Here is a 15,912-nt window from a genome sequence, read left to right as displayed (position 1 = left end):
TTAACCAAGGGTGAGCCTACATTGACACATCATAGCCAAAAGTTCATAGTTATCCTTAGGATTCACTGTTGATATGCATTCTGTGGATTTGGACAAATGTGTAATAACATGTATCCTCCATTACAGAACCATATAGAGTACTTTCACTGCCCTAAAAGTCCTCTGTGTTCCACCTATTCATCCCCCTAACCCTTGGTGACCACTGATCTTTTTACTGTCTCCCTAGTCTTGCCTTTTCCAGAACGTCCTATGGTTGGAATCATACAGTATGCAGCCTCTTCAGACTAGCTTCTCTCATGTAGTAATATGCATTTAAGGTTCCCCCATGTCTTTTCATGGCCTGATAGCTAATTTCTGTTCAGTGCTGAATAATATTCCACTGTCTGGATGGACCACAATTTATTGTTCATTCACCCACATCTTTTACTGAAGGTGGGGAGACCTGCATCTGGGACTAGACCTGTTCCCCATTCAAGGCTTATTTGCATAAGTGTCCCACTCCCACCCCTTTTGTGGTTTTGCCGGTTCTTCAGATTTGTTGGGTTGTCAGGAGCCAGGGAGGTGATTTAACAATAAAAAAGCGGGAAGAGAGCTGTTGAGGGAGCCAGCGGCTGGCAGAGTGAGACAGTCAGGTCTTGAGTCCTATGGGTGAGCTGGTAGGAGAGATCGGAGGAGTTGAGCTGCATTCGATGGTAGGTCTGGGGTCTTCACAGGAGGCGTAAGACCCTGCTGAGTGAGGTGACTGGGCAGAGCCACTGGGAACTGGGAGGAGGTGCTCCTGCAGGGTCCTGGCAGGAGCAGACCAGCACAGAGGGGTCCCTGAGGCCAAGGCCACATGCCTGGTACTCTGCTCCTCACTGTGATGGGAGGTGTCTAGTTCCCCCCAGAAGGCGAATGGGTTATAAATAGTCGATGACGAGCTGTAGCGAGAGCTGCCTCTAGCGTAATTGTCGATTTTGAGAGTGCCCTGGCGAGGGTTGGGAGGGATAGCCGAGGTTAAATTCGGCCCTGTTGGCTGATTGGCATTTCTTGAGCCAGGTGCTAATCCCTTCAGGAGGTCAGATAAGCTCCCTAGCGGCGCCCCTGATCTTGACTTTGAGGCCAGTTAACTCTTCTAGGGGGGCCGTAGAAGAACCCCAAAGCCGTGACCACTCCGCATTGCCTGAAGCAGAGCCGCAGCTGACTTGGGGCTGGACTTCCAGAAGGTCCATGCAAGGAGGGCCAGTTCCTGAAGTGCAGACTGGACCTGCTGTGTGACCCTCTCGGATGAGGCTGTCCCACAGGGAGGACTGTTCTGGGACTGCCCTTTAGTTAATGAGGAGAGAAAGACCTCTCCTCGGGAAGTAGCTTAGGCCCAGGGAACCTGGCTTTGCTCAATATCAGGGGTGAGTTGGCGAAAGGTGCCAAGCAGGCAACATGTACCAGTCCCCATCTGTCCACTTCCTCTGTGGTCTGAGTCAGGAGACCCTGGCCCACCACGATCCCAGGGACTTTTGTAAGTAAAAGCAGAGCACTTCCCCGGAGGTTACCCAGTGCCTCACCCTTTGTGCAGAGTAAGAGTAGGTCTCTAGCCCTGCCTACCAGGGTCTCTGGGCCAATGTTAGGTAGTTCCCTGCTGCCAGCCCCTCCCCTTCAAGTGCCTGGGGTTCTGGCCTGGCTTTCTCCTCCAAGTCTGACCCCTTCCTTCCCTGAGCTGGGGCTCCAACTCTACTTCCCCCTGTGATTCATAGTCCACGCTCTTGGATTTCTTGGAACCTCCTCTTTCTAGGACTGTAAAACCTGGTCCCTGCGGAGTGTCCCCTCCCATGGGCTGTTCTCTGCTTTATGGCTGCTGTCTCTGCGGCGCTTACTCCCCCGTCACGGAGCCGTGGCATCCAAGAACAACAGTGACTGCTTGTTCCATTATAGACTCAACTAGCTGAAACCCGCTGAGACACTGCGGGAATACATTATCCCCAACAAGCTCTCTTGTTAAAAGCCAGGCCCCTCTGCTGCTGCCTCCCATCTCCCCTCTTGCTGGCATCTGAGCAGGGTTTCCGGAACTAGCCTGCTGACGGTCCCCATCCGAGTGCCTTTTTACCTGCTGCAACAGCTCCTTTCTAACCACCAAGGGTGACGAGTCAGGCGACTTTGGACAGAGGACTTAGGCTGCAGGTGCCCAGAAATGGAGAGCATTGGATTTTATTTCTTCGGGGTTTTTTATGCTCTTCATCAGAGCAAGATACCTCTGAAGGAGGAAGATCTTAGTGGTCGTGTGGGGTGAGTCAGGAGAAGGGGGTCTTCCAGACAGGCTTGGCCCGAGCAAGGGGTGCTTGGCGATGATGGAACACACCGCTCCACGGTGCTGGAGTGAAATGGCTCACGGTGGCATATGCGGGAGATGAGCCTGCGGCCAGCTCATGCGGGACCTTGACTGTCAGGCCGGAGGGTTTGGACTCCTGTGGGCAGTGGGAGCTGGTGCCGCTCCTGAGCATGGGAATGGCAGGGTAAAAGCCATTGCAGAAGGAGTAATTGAGGGGCAGGGAGGGGAGGGATGCTGGGATAGTCTTGGCAAGGACAGGGTCCAAAGGGCTAGTTGAGAGCTGAGCCATCTGCAGGTGCAGCTTGACTCTGCCTTGGGCTGAACTTGCTCCCTGGTGTCCCAGCCCACAGGCTTTGGGGGTTTGGAAGGGAGCACTTTGGCAAGATTCCTGTTGTGTCTGAGTGCTGAGTTCTGTGGCCCACGATATGTCCTCCCCAGCTAAGGAGATATTCTGGGGCTCGAAATTTCCCTGGTGCCCTCTCCTCCTAGAGGGGGAGAGACCTCAGTGAGCATTCCTGGCTTGGGCATTGTAGATTGTCATCTCCTTCAGGGACTGACTAAGGACAGAGGGAGCCTTGACCCCTTCCCTGGGTTTTGAGCTGCTGTTTGGCATTTGAAAACAAGTTATTAGGCAAGTTGGTTCTTATCCTCCCTTTCCCCCCTCCCACTAAGGCTGCAAGGAGCTTGGGGCAACCCTAGGACTCAAGCAGTGTTGAAAAACACCAGGTTGTGCCCCCCCACCCCCGCCCCCGGCCCCGCCCTGCAGCCGAGTGCCTGCTCCCAGGATCTTCTCCCAAACCTTGTAGAGAATGATGGGCAGGGCTGGGAGCAGACTTCCCTTGGCGACTCCCAGTAGATATTCAGTGGATTCTGAGCGCTTGTGCCAGAGTGTTGTAGATGCCCCCCCACTGCCTCTTGTCCTTTAGGTGAGATCCTAGATGAGGTGGCTGAGAAATAAGTGGTGGTGACACCGTGGCATCCCACTATCTGGGGAGCAGGAGCATGGACATGTGTAATTAGAAAGAGTATGTGGTTCTGAACCCCCACATCCTTGGAGAAAGAGAATTGTATGTGAGTGTCCACTCTCTACTAGGCACTGTGCTCATGCAGCTTATGAATTTGGTATTGCTGCCTCTGTTTTGGAAACGAGAAATTAAGGCCTAGAGAGGCTAAGGTGCTTCCCTAAGGTTGCACAGCCAGGGCAGGGGTTTTAACTCACGTGAGTCTGTTAACATCATAGTCCATGTTCCTTCTTGTTCTTACTTGTCAAAGCTTTCACATCCTGCAGCATTTTCTCTGTGCTGCAACTCAGCGCCCTGCTATCATTCCCAGGATCTTGGTGGTGCCTGAGCAGTGGAATCCATAGACACTAAATGCCATTCTAGAGGGAAGTTCTCTGGGACAGGAGTTCCACGTCCTGGGCTCCTCCCTCCCTCCCTCCACCCTGCCCTTCCACAGATTGGGTGGAGCCTTTGCCATGTACCTTCCACAGTGAGCACTGTGGGGAATGCACAGGGAACAAGTCAGGAATCTCTAACCTCACGGAGCTCACATTCTAGTAGGGAAGACAGACAATAAACAAACAGAGTAATAACAGATTGTCATACAAGATGGGAAGGAAGCAAGGGAAACTTGAAAGGTAGGGATGAACAATCATGTGACTACCTGAGGAAGAACATTCTGGACAAAGGACACATGGAGGCAGAGGACAGATCGTGGGGGTCTCGTAGGCCATGGGAAGGGACTTGGGGTTTGTTCTGCATGTGAAGGGGGACCACTGGAAATGCGGAGAATGACGGGCGGGGCTGGGACCATCTGGCTGCTCTGTGGAGAATGGGTTGTAGAAAGGCAGGAGTGGCAGCTGGGAAACAGGAAGTGATGGTGGTAGCAGGGGTGATGGGGAGAAATGGAGGACTGAGATAGAAATTGGAGGGAGAACTGGCAGGACTTGCTGGTGGATGATGTGGGACACGAAGGAGGGCAAAGAGTCACTGGTGACTGTTGAGTTCTGTGGCTTGAGCACCAGCATTTCCATTGTGCACCTTGCAAGTGTGAGACGCCATGAGGCATCCAAGCGGAGGTAATAAGACAGAAGGCAAGTGGATGTGTGAGCTGGAGCCCAGAGAGGGGGCTGCTCAGCCTGTGCCTGAGGCAGTCAGTCGGGCAGCCCCTCAGAACTCCCTGAGGTCCTGGGAGGTCTCAGCACTGTTGAACATGGTTCTTGGTGTAGTTTATGCTTAATCATGACTGTGGAAAGCAAGCAAGATGAGGGCATGAATGAGCCACACAGAAGAGGCACATAGTCCCTGCGATCACATGCCTTGGGGTCGAGATGAGGACGTAGCTGCATTTGATATGACAACATTTCTGTGCCACTGAAGAATTGGGTGAAGTTGGTACTCATGGAAGTGGGGCTTGCTTCACCCTTATGGTCCTTGACAGCATAAGTGGAGGTATCCTTTCCGAGGGGTACCCGCTGGGTGCTGCACAGAACAAGTGGTACCGTCTTAGTCCCATGCTGCGGGAGCTTCCTGTCTCACACAGAGTTCAACTTAAAAACTATCTCCTGAAAGCCTGCTCTGTGTGAGGCACAGTAGGAGATGGAAGTGACAGTGACTTTGGCAAAACCAGCAAGGACTGAACATCTGTAGGGCAAACTGTCTTGAGGGGTGTGAGAAAGGTGGCAGGTGCTGCTGGTGCACAGAGGTGGAAGGCAGGGCGGGCCGAGGCCACAGACCCTTTGTGGGAAGGATGGGCAATCCCCAGTGGTAAGAGGTGGAGGGAGGGCATGGCTGGTGGGGGAAGAGCCAGTGGAGGCGCATGCAGCCCAAGGTGTGGGACGAGTGCCCTGGACTGTAGGGGTGGCAGCATAATGGTAATGAAGAGAGGAGCTTGTGAGTCTCAGATGAGCACCGTGCTGAGGGGTTCCAGTGGTGTCCCTGGGCTGCAGGAGCCCCCAGGGCCTGGGAGAGGAGGCATTCTGTGCTCCAGGGAGCGTTTCCATTGTGGTGGTGACAGAACGAGGGGGGTGCCAAGTGGGATGCTTCCCAGCGCTCAGGCCAGAGAGAGGAGGCCAACAATTGCCCTGTGGGAGTACAGGGGGTGGGTGCAGGAGATTTGCAGGGAGGTGGCTGAAGGGTTTGAGATGGATGAGGGTCACAGTGATGATGGTGGTAGTGAACATTTCTGATTTAGGCCGTGATCTTGTTCAAAAGCTTTAGACGTTTTATCCGATTAATTCTCACAACAACCTTGTAAGTAAGTACTGCATGTATTTTGGGGAGATAGCATTAATACCCCCATTTTACAGAGGCGGAGTCGGTGTCACTGAGGTCACCTGGCCCAAGGTTCCATCCTGTCAGGGGCAAAGCTGGGGTTCAGAACCCAGGCCTTTTCTCCAGAGCCTCACCCTTAACCGCTGGCCACAGAGCCAAGTTTTAAGTCCTGGGTGGAACAATAGGTGGAGGAACATGTCCCCAACATAGGGGACACGTGGAGAAGCACATTTCAGGAGACTGGACGGACACGCTGATCTAGATGACGCTGTTCAGAGTGCATGTGACTCCAAGGAAAAAGAGGTCTGAACCGTGACCACCATCCTGGTGCTCCTGGTGCAGGAGGCAAGATCCCCACCCGAGTCCTGTGCTTCCCGTGTTCACAAGATCATGCCCGGAGACTGATCGCATGTTATCATGCAAGACTGTTGAACCTCTTACATGGGATCATACCCCTTCCCACAGGACTGTCTTGGAGTTCGCTTTTGCAAAAGAGAGTCTTCCTGAGATGAAGCCAGACTGTAGCCCCCTGAGCAGCCGGAGCCACGAACCTTAAAGGTCCCATCTCCAAGTAAAATATTTTCTCTCTCTCTCTCTTAGTGATGTCTAGTTCCAAAGATGCAAAGCTGCCACGTGGATGGGAGCAACTCCTCTCCGTGCTAATCTGAGGGTGTCTATTTTGTGGAGACAGCACCCCTAAATCTCTCCACTCACAATGTTATTTCTTCTGACTCCTGTGCCGGCCTGTATCTCCCACTCTTTGGAGAGCTTAAGGGAAATGATGAGCCACAAAGTGCAAGCGTCTGCATTCTGCTGTCTCTTCACCCTGCCTGGCTACTGCTCTTTTTTTTCTTTTTCTGTTGAATAAGCAAAAGCAAGAGCAAATTTATTCCTCAGGATCTCATATGAAAATGCGTAGTAATTGTTTCTTTTGCTATTGTCAATATGTTTCTGTTCCGTTCATTGAACTTTGTTCTCAGCTCCACCTGCCAGCTCACAATTTAACATACAGGTTATTTCCTCCTGTTTGCCCTTTATAAAATGGCATCACTGTCCTCTAGGTCTGGGTGGAGGGAGTGCTTATCCGTGTGCGTATGTGTGTGCGCGTGAGTGTGTGTGGTGTAGGAGTGGGTGTGGAGGGGAAGGGGGAAGGCCACTGGGATCTGATTTAGAGCGAGGCCGCCCCCCAGCCTGGACTTGCTCAAAGGCCTCCCATGACTCTGCTCCTTCCAGGTATGGGAAGCGCCCCAACTCAGAAGTGAATCGATTCTGATTTATATCCAGGGTGGGGTTTAATTAGCAGCCTTGATTAATATCATTGTCGTCTGAAACCTTGCCCGCGGCTCCCTCTGCTTGGGTGTATTTAAATATTTGGCTCCTGAGGCCTGGTGCTGAACTGGCCTTGACCGTGGGACCCTGAGCAGTCTCATCTCTGAGCCTCCCATGTCCTTACCTGGGGGGTTTGGATCACGATGTCACCACACAAGGGGATGAGGGTATATTACACAACACTTCTCAGGCCCAGCCTGACACTTTCCCTTCCCCGAGGGAAGTGGGGCCACTCTTAGCGACACAGGGTGGGCTCCAGCCTCCCAGCTCATGGGTGGCCCTGCAGCCCTGAGCCATCATGTAAAGTGGACCAGGTGCTGTCATCTTACTTCTCACACAGCCAGGTGAGGATGAGCAGAAGTGGATCCTGGGACCTTGGGGCTGGAAGGGGTCTGGCATGTTAGTAGGTTCAACCTTTTGTTTTATAGGTGGGGGAACTGAGGTTCGGAGGGGTGAATCGACTCGCCCACGATTCCCGGCTGTTCCCAGCATGTGGCCAGTGTGTGGACCATTTGGGGTTCATCACGCCGCTCTGTCCATCAACTCATAGCATATGCAGAGCTGCACGCCTCTCCGTGTGTGGTGGTGGACAGACAGATGGCCCTTCTCCTGCCATATGCTCCGGCCTATTTACGAGCGTCAGGGACTGGAGGGTTGTGTACCGTTGCACAGGGGTGGGGAGGCTTGCCTGTGGCTGAGCCGAAACTTACCTAGCCTGTGTCCCACATCCCTCCTTCACTTGGGCTCACTCAGTCGATACCTAGCTGTTGGTAAACAAGGGCCTCTCTGTGCCCCCCACTGAGCTTGATGCCAGGGAAATGCACAGAGAGGGGTGGAGGGAGCTGCCTGCCCGTGCAGCTGTGTGTAGGCCGGACACATGCCAGCAGAGGTCAGGACTGGCCAGGTGGGAGAGGTTCTGTGGCTGAGGTGGTCAGATAGAGCCGCTGCAGGGGGTTAGGTGGGGGCAGGGTGGGGTTGGCCAGCCTGGGGGAGGAGGTGGGTTGTCAATAGGGCCTTGGAGGCTCTGGGTTGGATTGAGAACAGTGAAAAGAGGAAGACTTTTTGGGTGGGGGAGATGCTGTGAGCAAGACATGGAGAGGTGTGGAAGGTGCATTTGGGGGGCCTGGGGGTTCACACTGAGGCGTGCGGAAGCTCTGTGAGAACGATTTTATTTTTAGAGGCTGCTTACTAGTGTTAGTGATTGGGCAGGCAAGTGTCTGGTTAGATTTAGCTAGTCTAATGCAGTGATAGGGATCATTATTTCAGCTCAGGGTATTGCTGAGACCTGGCTTTACCTGTGACTGACACTAATCCGCCTCGAGGGATAGAACGGGACCCGAGAGAGGCATGGTGACCTGAGTGCCCCCTCTCTGAGAAGCACAGGTCCAGTGGGACCCCTGGAGCCCAGGGAGAGGAGCCTGTCAGCCCCAGTCTTGCTTTGGAATCACTGTGGTCCCTTCTGGGTCACAGAGTGACTTCTCGCCCACCCGCCTGCCTGCCTCAGCCCGCCTCCTTCTGAGCTAGCTTTCCGCTTATCTTAATTTATTGATGAAAACTTGTTTTACGGTCCATAGCGCAGACGGCAGCAGCTCCCTGCCAAAAGAAAGCAGCTCGCAAGTCGGGAAAGCAAGCTGCCTCCCGGAGATGGGTGGCTGGGGACTGGGAGGACGAGGAGTGAGTAACTCATGTCTGGGCGGCTGTGTGCTGCGCGGCCACTGCAGGAGTGTGGCTGCGGCCTGGGAACCGCTGGGCTCCAGCCGGGCAGGACCTCTCTCGCCAGCCCCTGGTTACAGGTGCTCTGCCTGTTCCCCGCAATCTGGGTGAATGAGGACTGCACGCCATAAATACTAATAACGACTCCCGTTTATGGCTTTGTACAGGGTGCCGTGCTAGGAAGTTTATTTTCATGAATCTCATTTAATCTTGATGACAACTCTATGTGGTAGGTACCATTAATTCCCCATTTAAAATCCAGCACTTAGGAATTGGTTTCCAGATTCCCCTGATGGGAATGAGGGAACCGAGAACTTGCTCCTGGTATACCTGGATCCACGGCCAGCATGGTCGCCAGCCTTCCCTGACCCGGATGTCCAGCACTGGCCCATATGCTCATGTGCGTTGCGGTGGCTTATTTGCCTAGAGCTGCTGGTCCAGCTGGCTTGGATGTCCTGGAGGAGGGGCCCTGTCTTTCGCTCCTGTGTGCCACCATGGCACCCTGGTGCCCGCTCGGCAGCACCCCTGAGGCCCCTGCTGCAGGTCTAATGAGCAGTTATCAGCCAGGCCCTCCTTGTCATTCCTTTCTGGGAAGTGGGAAATCTTTGAGTTGCTCTGGTTCCCGGTGGGTCAGATGCAGATAGTCCTTGTGCCTCTGCTTCCCACAGGCGTGTGGAGATGAGGGCTTTGCTCCTGTGAGCCGCAACCTCCTCATCTGTAAAAGGGGGTGGCAAGCCCCCGGGAGTCTGTGGGACTGTGTGCCTGAGCCGTGTCTGTGAAAGTGCTCTCATGTACGGCATGGGGTTGTGATCATTTCAACAAGCTCTCCTGTTTTGTGGAAATGTAGGTGCAAAAACAGGTCAGTTAATCTCCAAATTAGTTTGTTTTGTTCCTTCTTGCTGCTTCTTGCAGAGGAATAGCCAACAGTTTTCACAGTTCTGGTAAAATCAGTGAAGCAGGCAGATTGCCTTGGTTGAAAACTGCCCCCCGCCCAACACATGCACACCGGAACACACACCCCTCCCCAAAATAGGTGCCCTCCACTCACTCGCTGTCCTTGCCACCTTCTCTGCTCCCCAATACCGCCATGCCCGCCGTCATTCGCCAGCCAGGCTCCTGAGGCCTGGACCGTGGCTTCCACTCCCAGCTGGGGCTGTGCTTGCTTCCTGGCCTCGGAACCAGGTAGACCAGGTTCAAGTTCGAGGTTCCCTCACTGACCAGCCAGGGAATCTGTGTTTCTGGCTCCTGTACTCTTGGGCACCCATTCCCACCTCCCTGGACTCAGATTAGGCTAGAAAGGTGTTGAAAATGCGTAATGAAACAAGGTGGGACTTCCCTGGGTCTGTGTGTAGTAGGCACAGAGAGGTTAGTCACCGGGTTCAGAGTCACAGCAAATTGGATTAAAATCCCAGGTCTGCTGACTCCAGGTGTGAGCTTAGGCAACGTGCTTAACCTCTGATCCTTTCGTTTTCCCATTTGCAAAGTGGGGGAAATACAGTAACTTGTGTGGTTTTTGTGGAAAGGGGTTGACACAGTTTATGGCATGTAATAAGTGCTAGCTTCGTCGTCAGTATTATTCTCATCATCGTCTCATCATCGTCACCACCGTCACCCTCACCAGCACTGCATCACCACCCCTGTTATTATCTCTGTCACAACTTTTATTTCCTGCCCTCCTGGTCTACAGGTAGGCCCCCCAGCCACAGAGGCTCGCTTACACCCATGACATCCCGCTAACCTTCCTTTCTCCAAGAGGGACAGGTCTAGGTCACACCTTTCTGGCCTATTAGGGATGACCCAGGTCTAAGCAGTGGGGCATGGTGGTTTCTGCAGTCAAGTTTCCTGTGTTCCTTCACCGCTGCGCCTCTCTGTGCCTTTTTCTCTCATGTATAAAACAGGAGGACAAAAATAACCTGCCCACAACCCCGTCATTGGGTTGGGAGGATTGAATAAGGCAGAAGAGGCAAAGCTCTCAGCACCGTGCTGGCGTGTGGCCGGTGCTCACGAGCGCTGGTGCTGGACTGTCCCAGCAGCGCAGCATCAAGAGGTTAAGGGGGCAAGTCAGGCTGTGGGTGGGAGCAAGGCGTGGCTCCTCCGTGGACAAGCTCTGTGACCTTGCACAGGTTCATCTGATGAGACTATGGGCAGGCAGCTTTCAGCAGTGTAACCTGAACTGCAGGGCATGTGTCAAATAGTAGAGGGTGGGCCATGGTCTCCTGTTCTACCAGGAGGATGGGATGGAGAGATGGGCAGAGCCTGGCCCGGGGTGGGGAGGGATCTCAGATGGTCACGTAAGTTGGTGAACTTACCTGGCCTGTGTCTTCCTCTCCTGGCATGGGTGGACACGGCTCCTGGCTGGCGGTATAAATGATAATGGGCATGGGTTCCTTAGAGAAAAGGCCAATCATGCGTAGCAGAGGTGTGTGGGGGTGGCTGTCCTGCAGCCAGAGATGGACCTGATTGTCAGCCGAGATCTTTCCTGATATCTATATGTGTAATTACAGAGTGTGATTTGCTGAACTTAACCTGCAGAAGATCGTTCTCATTTATTTATTAAAGGGGCCTCCATTATGTGATGGCCGGGCAGAGGCAGCCCCACTGAGAAGCACCCAGCAATGGACGATTTTCACTCTGACTTTTTTTTTCACCTCTGGAGGTGGGGCTCCTTTTCTCAAACAGGGAGGACGGGCCTTCCTCCCCATTCTGTAGGATGAATTGTAGTCTCGCAGATTATTTGAGCGCTTTCCCAGGAAGATGTGATGTGAATTCAAGGTATCCTTGTCCTGTTCCCCTTGCATTTTCCAAGGAGTCTGAAAAATAGCACAATACCGTGTGCGATATTCATATTCTGAGGACCACAGAGTGCTCGGCAGGCATAATCCATTCGTCCTCGAGGTCTTCCTGATGCTGGCAGGTGCTTTTCCTGCCTCAGTCTTCCAGCGGGGGGACGGCTCAGAAGGCTGAGTGGCTCCCCAGAGCCGCACAGCACGCCGCAGTCCCCAGGCTCTTGGCAGCTCTGCGTTCTCAGGGAAGCCCACGTGGCCCCAGTTTCAGTGTGATCCGTGGAGGTTGGTTTCTTAAGCCCATCCCTCTCTCCCATGGCAGCCCTGGCTTCATGTACTCGCGCTTTGATGCTACCAGAAATGTCTTTCTCCCCAGATACACAAAATAAAACAAATGCAGGAAGGAGAAATATGCTAGTGATGGGAAAATCCCTCTGCAGACTCCTCTGACAAGCTGCTGTTCTGAGTCCTTGGCGCCTTCGCTCCCAATTTATAGTGACCTTGGGAGTTCAGACAGTGCCTCACATGGTGGTCCCAGGCTGTCTCCCCATGGCTCCTGTGGGCCCAGGAGCTCAGGCAGCCATGGCCCATGGGGTTGCAGGTAAGGAGAGCTTATGCTGCACCACCATAAAGAGCACCCCTTCCCACACTAGCACCCCGCCTGACAGGAACAGCGCCTGAGGCTCCAAGCTGTTTCCTGTTGTGTATTGACAAGTTCTGTAGTTTGGGGAAAAGACACTTCCCAAGGGTCAAACCCCCACCCCCAGCCTTCCCAGCAGAGGACAGTCCTCCGACAGCTCAGAGAACAGCCACCAGAGGTGGGCAGGCTGTCAGCCTCCCCCTTGAGAAGCCCTTCCCCTGCCCCTTTGGTGTTTTGGCCCCATCTCCTCTTGTGTGTTCTCGAATAGGGATGGGACACAGCTGTATGCTCACCGTGCATGACCGGCCAAGGTCCTTGAGCAGAATCCCGCTGCCAGGGCCTCCATCCTCCTGTTGCCAGCAGTGCGCAGGAGCGGGAAGGGCTGACCGAGCTAGTGAATGCTGGGGTACCATACACCCTGTGCCCCTTCTTCCTTCCGCCCAGCCCACCCCGCCTGGGCCTGCAGTGCACTTGACTGGGAAGAAGGTGCACGGCGGGGCTGGGGCTGCGGCGTGAATCGATGTTTATGGACTGGTGAGTGATTGCTCCTGCTTTTCAAGGCTGGCAGGTGCTTTGTATCATCTGCTGCTCTTTGGCATCCAGCTGCACATCACTCTGTGGTCCTTCTGGGGGCTGCTTCTCAGGCTTTGTTCCTGCCCGCAGCCTCAGTCGCACTTCGAGTGCGCTGCGGGGGTTCTGAGCTGTCTCTGCCTCCTCTTCCATTTCTCCACAGCGGGAGTGGGCCTGCGGGTCAGTGTGAGAAGATGGCGAGGTGCTGGCACCTGAGAGGGTTGATCTGGGTCCTGCTGTCAGAGTTGAGGCGTCCAGATGGCCTGGGAACTGGGTGCAGGTGGAGGTGGGGGAGGTGAGATCTGTTGCTCTGCCAGCCTTTCTCCCAGACAGAGGAATGGCTGTGGAAGACGGAGGCTCATGGGGGCTGTGTTGGGAGAGCACAGGTGGATACCCACCTCTCCTCTCATATCTAGTTCTTGCCCCTTACTTACTGTCTGCACATAAGCCTTCTTGGGGACTGGCCCTGATCTTGGCACCACTCCTTGGCCTCTGAAGCCCAGGGACAGGCCTAGATTATCCCTGTCCCTAGAACCGTGCCACCCTGGACCCCACCCTTGGTTAGAGTGAGCCTCTGTCAGGGCAGATGCCCTTCATGCGGAGGCCAGGCCAGGAAGCCCCAACAGATGGGCAGTGAGTGCTTCAGCAAGCCAACCTCCACTCCCCATCTCCCATCCCACCCGCTGGGGTCAGAGGGCACCAGGCCCTTTGTGCAGCCCTCTGGGGATCAGGGCTGCTGGAAACTGGGCATTTCCCCCTGCCTGGGCCCTTAACCCACTGGAGGGTGGCAAGGGCTGTCCTCAAAGTCTCAAATGGGACCTCCCTCATCACAGACTCTCATCCTCATGAACTTTCTGGAGTTGTAGACTGTAAGAGGTATTGTAACAGGATCTTCTCTCAACAGGTAGGTGTTCTGGTGAACTGGGGAGGGGTTATCACATTCTCGGTGCCCCTACAAAGTGCACTGGAGAGAAGTGGACTCTGGAAACATGGAATTTAAGAGCTTGATTAACCTCCGAGGCTTGCAGCTCCCACTACAACATCCCTCACGTTTGACCACGTTGGAATGCTCTCCCCTAGGCCTGTCTTGGATGGAAAATAGCCTGATTCTGCAATCATCAGAATGTAACTGGGTTTTAGATATGCAAATGCTTTATGTAATGCTTATTTGGAGGAAAACTCAGTTCAGAAATATGGGTGTGATCTCCCTAGCACCTGTGCAGGCTGGTGATACTGGGGGCTGTGAACTGAAGTTGTGAAGACATTGGAGGCTTTGAGAGAAAGTGTGGGGTCAAAAAAGGAATGACCGAGGAATCGTGTAATTTGGTGTTAAATGATGCACAAACTTAATGTGAGCAAAACTTGTGCTATGGCTTCCAGCCAAGGCAGTGAAGGCTTAGGCTGGATTATGAGAAGTATAGAGCTCAGAGTGTAGGAGGGGAGAGTGGTGTCTATATTCTGTGTTGGTCCCTCCATAGCTGGACTCTAACTTTCAGATTGGGACAGCGATGAGCAGTGGAAGGAGACTCAGAGGAGGTGGAAGATCTCAGAGCCCTTTACTAGGCCAGGGAAGACTTGAGCAGGAATGTTAGATACTGGCCTTCTGATATTTCAAGGCCTGCCACATCTGTTCTGGGTGGGCCTCTTGGGCAAAACTAGAACTGAGGCATGTTAGCCATCGGAGAGTAGATTCTTAAGTAAAAGAAAAGAATTCTTGACCTGTTAGAGTTGTGCATAAATGGAATGGAGCATCTGGTGGGATGGTGAGCACTGGGAGCCTGGGGTGCTCAAGGAGAGGCTGGGCGGCCCGGGGCCAGGGACAGCTCACACGGGAGACCTCTCACTGAGAGGCACCTCCCCCTCTGTGCCCTGATCCTCCTGCCTGCTGGTGGCTTTGGCAGAGACACCTTTGCGATTCTGTCCTGTCCTTTTGCTCCATGCAGCATTAGAAGCGTTGTCCACCCTCCACCCCCTTTACAGCTGTGGCGATGAATGAGCTGCAGCGGCCCCTTGGAGGCAACGGGCATTTGAAATGCAATGTAGCAGCCCCACTCCCGGCGCTGACGTATGGTCCTTTCTCCCAGCGATGAAGTTCTTGGCAGGCCGGCTTCTCCCGGGCCAGGCAAGATCATTGCTAGCCACATGTCAGGCTGTGAAATTAAAGTCACTTTGGTTTTCTTTTTTATTTTCCACATCCACTAATTTATTAAATGCCATTAAACATTGTGCTTGGCTCTGGCTCATAAAGAGCATTGGGGAGTGGTGAGACCTGGTGTTTGAAAAGCTCCTGCAAAATAAAGAGGGGATGAGGCTGGATGGGGGCCCAAGGGCTGGAATGGGCTGGGGCTCTGCAGACACATGAGGCAGCCAGTGAAATAGCCAGAGGGTGTGATGGGCCCCAGGGGGGACTTACAGGTCAATGAGAGGCCTAGGCGGGTAAATTGGGAGTAGCCTGGGGCACTGAGATTCATTCTAGATGTAACAAAGTGGGGGTGAGTGGGGGCCTCTTTTCCAGGAGGGTTTGTGTGTCTGAGTCTGGTTCTGTTCCCAGGCTGTCTCCTGCTCAGGCTCTCCCCACCCTCCCATCCGTCCATCCATCCATCTGTCCATCCATTTACCCACCCACCTATCCATCCATCCATCCGCCTGTCCGTCCGTCCATCCATCCATCCATCCATATTTACATAGCATGTTCTGGGCCCTGCGGGGGAAGAGATATGAACCTGGCCCTGGAGGTGCCGGTGCTTTAATGAGGGCGGGCATCAGTCTACAAGGTTGATCCCTGTGTGCTCAGCTCTGGGTCCAGCGCTGGCGTAGGAGGTCACCCCTGACAAGGGCCACCCCCACAAGGGGGAGAGGCTGTGGCAGTTATGAGGGGACACTGGAGTGGCTGTCCCTGAGCTCTGAGCGGTGTGTAAGTGGGGGTAGAAGCTCAGGAAGGAGTTTGGTTTAAAGGGGAAATTATGGTCCTCATCCCCAGAGAAATGGGATGCCTGCATGAAAAATACATAAGGCTACATGGCAGAAGCATGTATTAAAACTACAAATCAATATGCTTTGAACTGAAGATGAGGAAAAATGCCCTGGGGATATTGGCTAGTTACAACAGGCTTAATAAAGGAGGTGAGTCTGGAGTGCTTGTTCCCTGCGTGGCCATGGCCCCACTGGGCCTCAGCTTACTCGCTGTGTATCTGGTGGATGGGCCCAAGGGTGATGGGAAGATCCTGAGACAGCCTCTGAGGGCTCAGGCAGGAGAGTCCTGTCGGAGGGAAACCCAAAGGCATTGCCAAGGGTGAGGCA

General features: G+C 53.8%; 1 protein-coding gene and 1 long non-coding RNA gene across 7 annotated transcripts in view; both read left to right on the top strand.

Annotated features, from left to right (window-relative positions):
• Positions 1-6,476, top strand: part of LOC111827452 — a 9,941-nt gene extending 3,465 nt beyond the window's left edge. Inside the window, exon 2 of the long non-coding RNA XR_002831031.1 lies at positions 6,178-6,476. This is a non-coding gene — a long non-coding RNA (uncharacterized LOC111827452). The remainder of the gene's footprint in view (positions 1-6,177) is intronic.
• The window catches only part of TSPAN9 (tetraspanin 9), a 203,567-nt gene that overhangs the window by 174,753 nt on the left and 12,902 nt on the right, over positions 1-15,912 (top strand). The gene's annotated exons all lie outside the window — the stretch shown is intronic.

This window comes from Myotis lucifugus, unplaced genomic scaffold, assembly GCF_000147115.1.
Source record: "Myotis lucifugus unplaced genomic scaffold, Myoluc2.0 scaffold_167, whole genome shotgun sequence".
NCBI classification, from domain to species: domain Eukaryota; kingdom Metazoa; phylum Chordata; class Mammalia; order Chiroptera; family Vespertilionidae; genus Myotis; species Myotis lucifugus.
The sequence above is the reverse complement of the archived record's forward strand: the minus strand, read 5'-3'. Positions and strand labels throughout refer to the sequence as shown.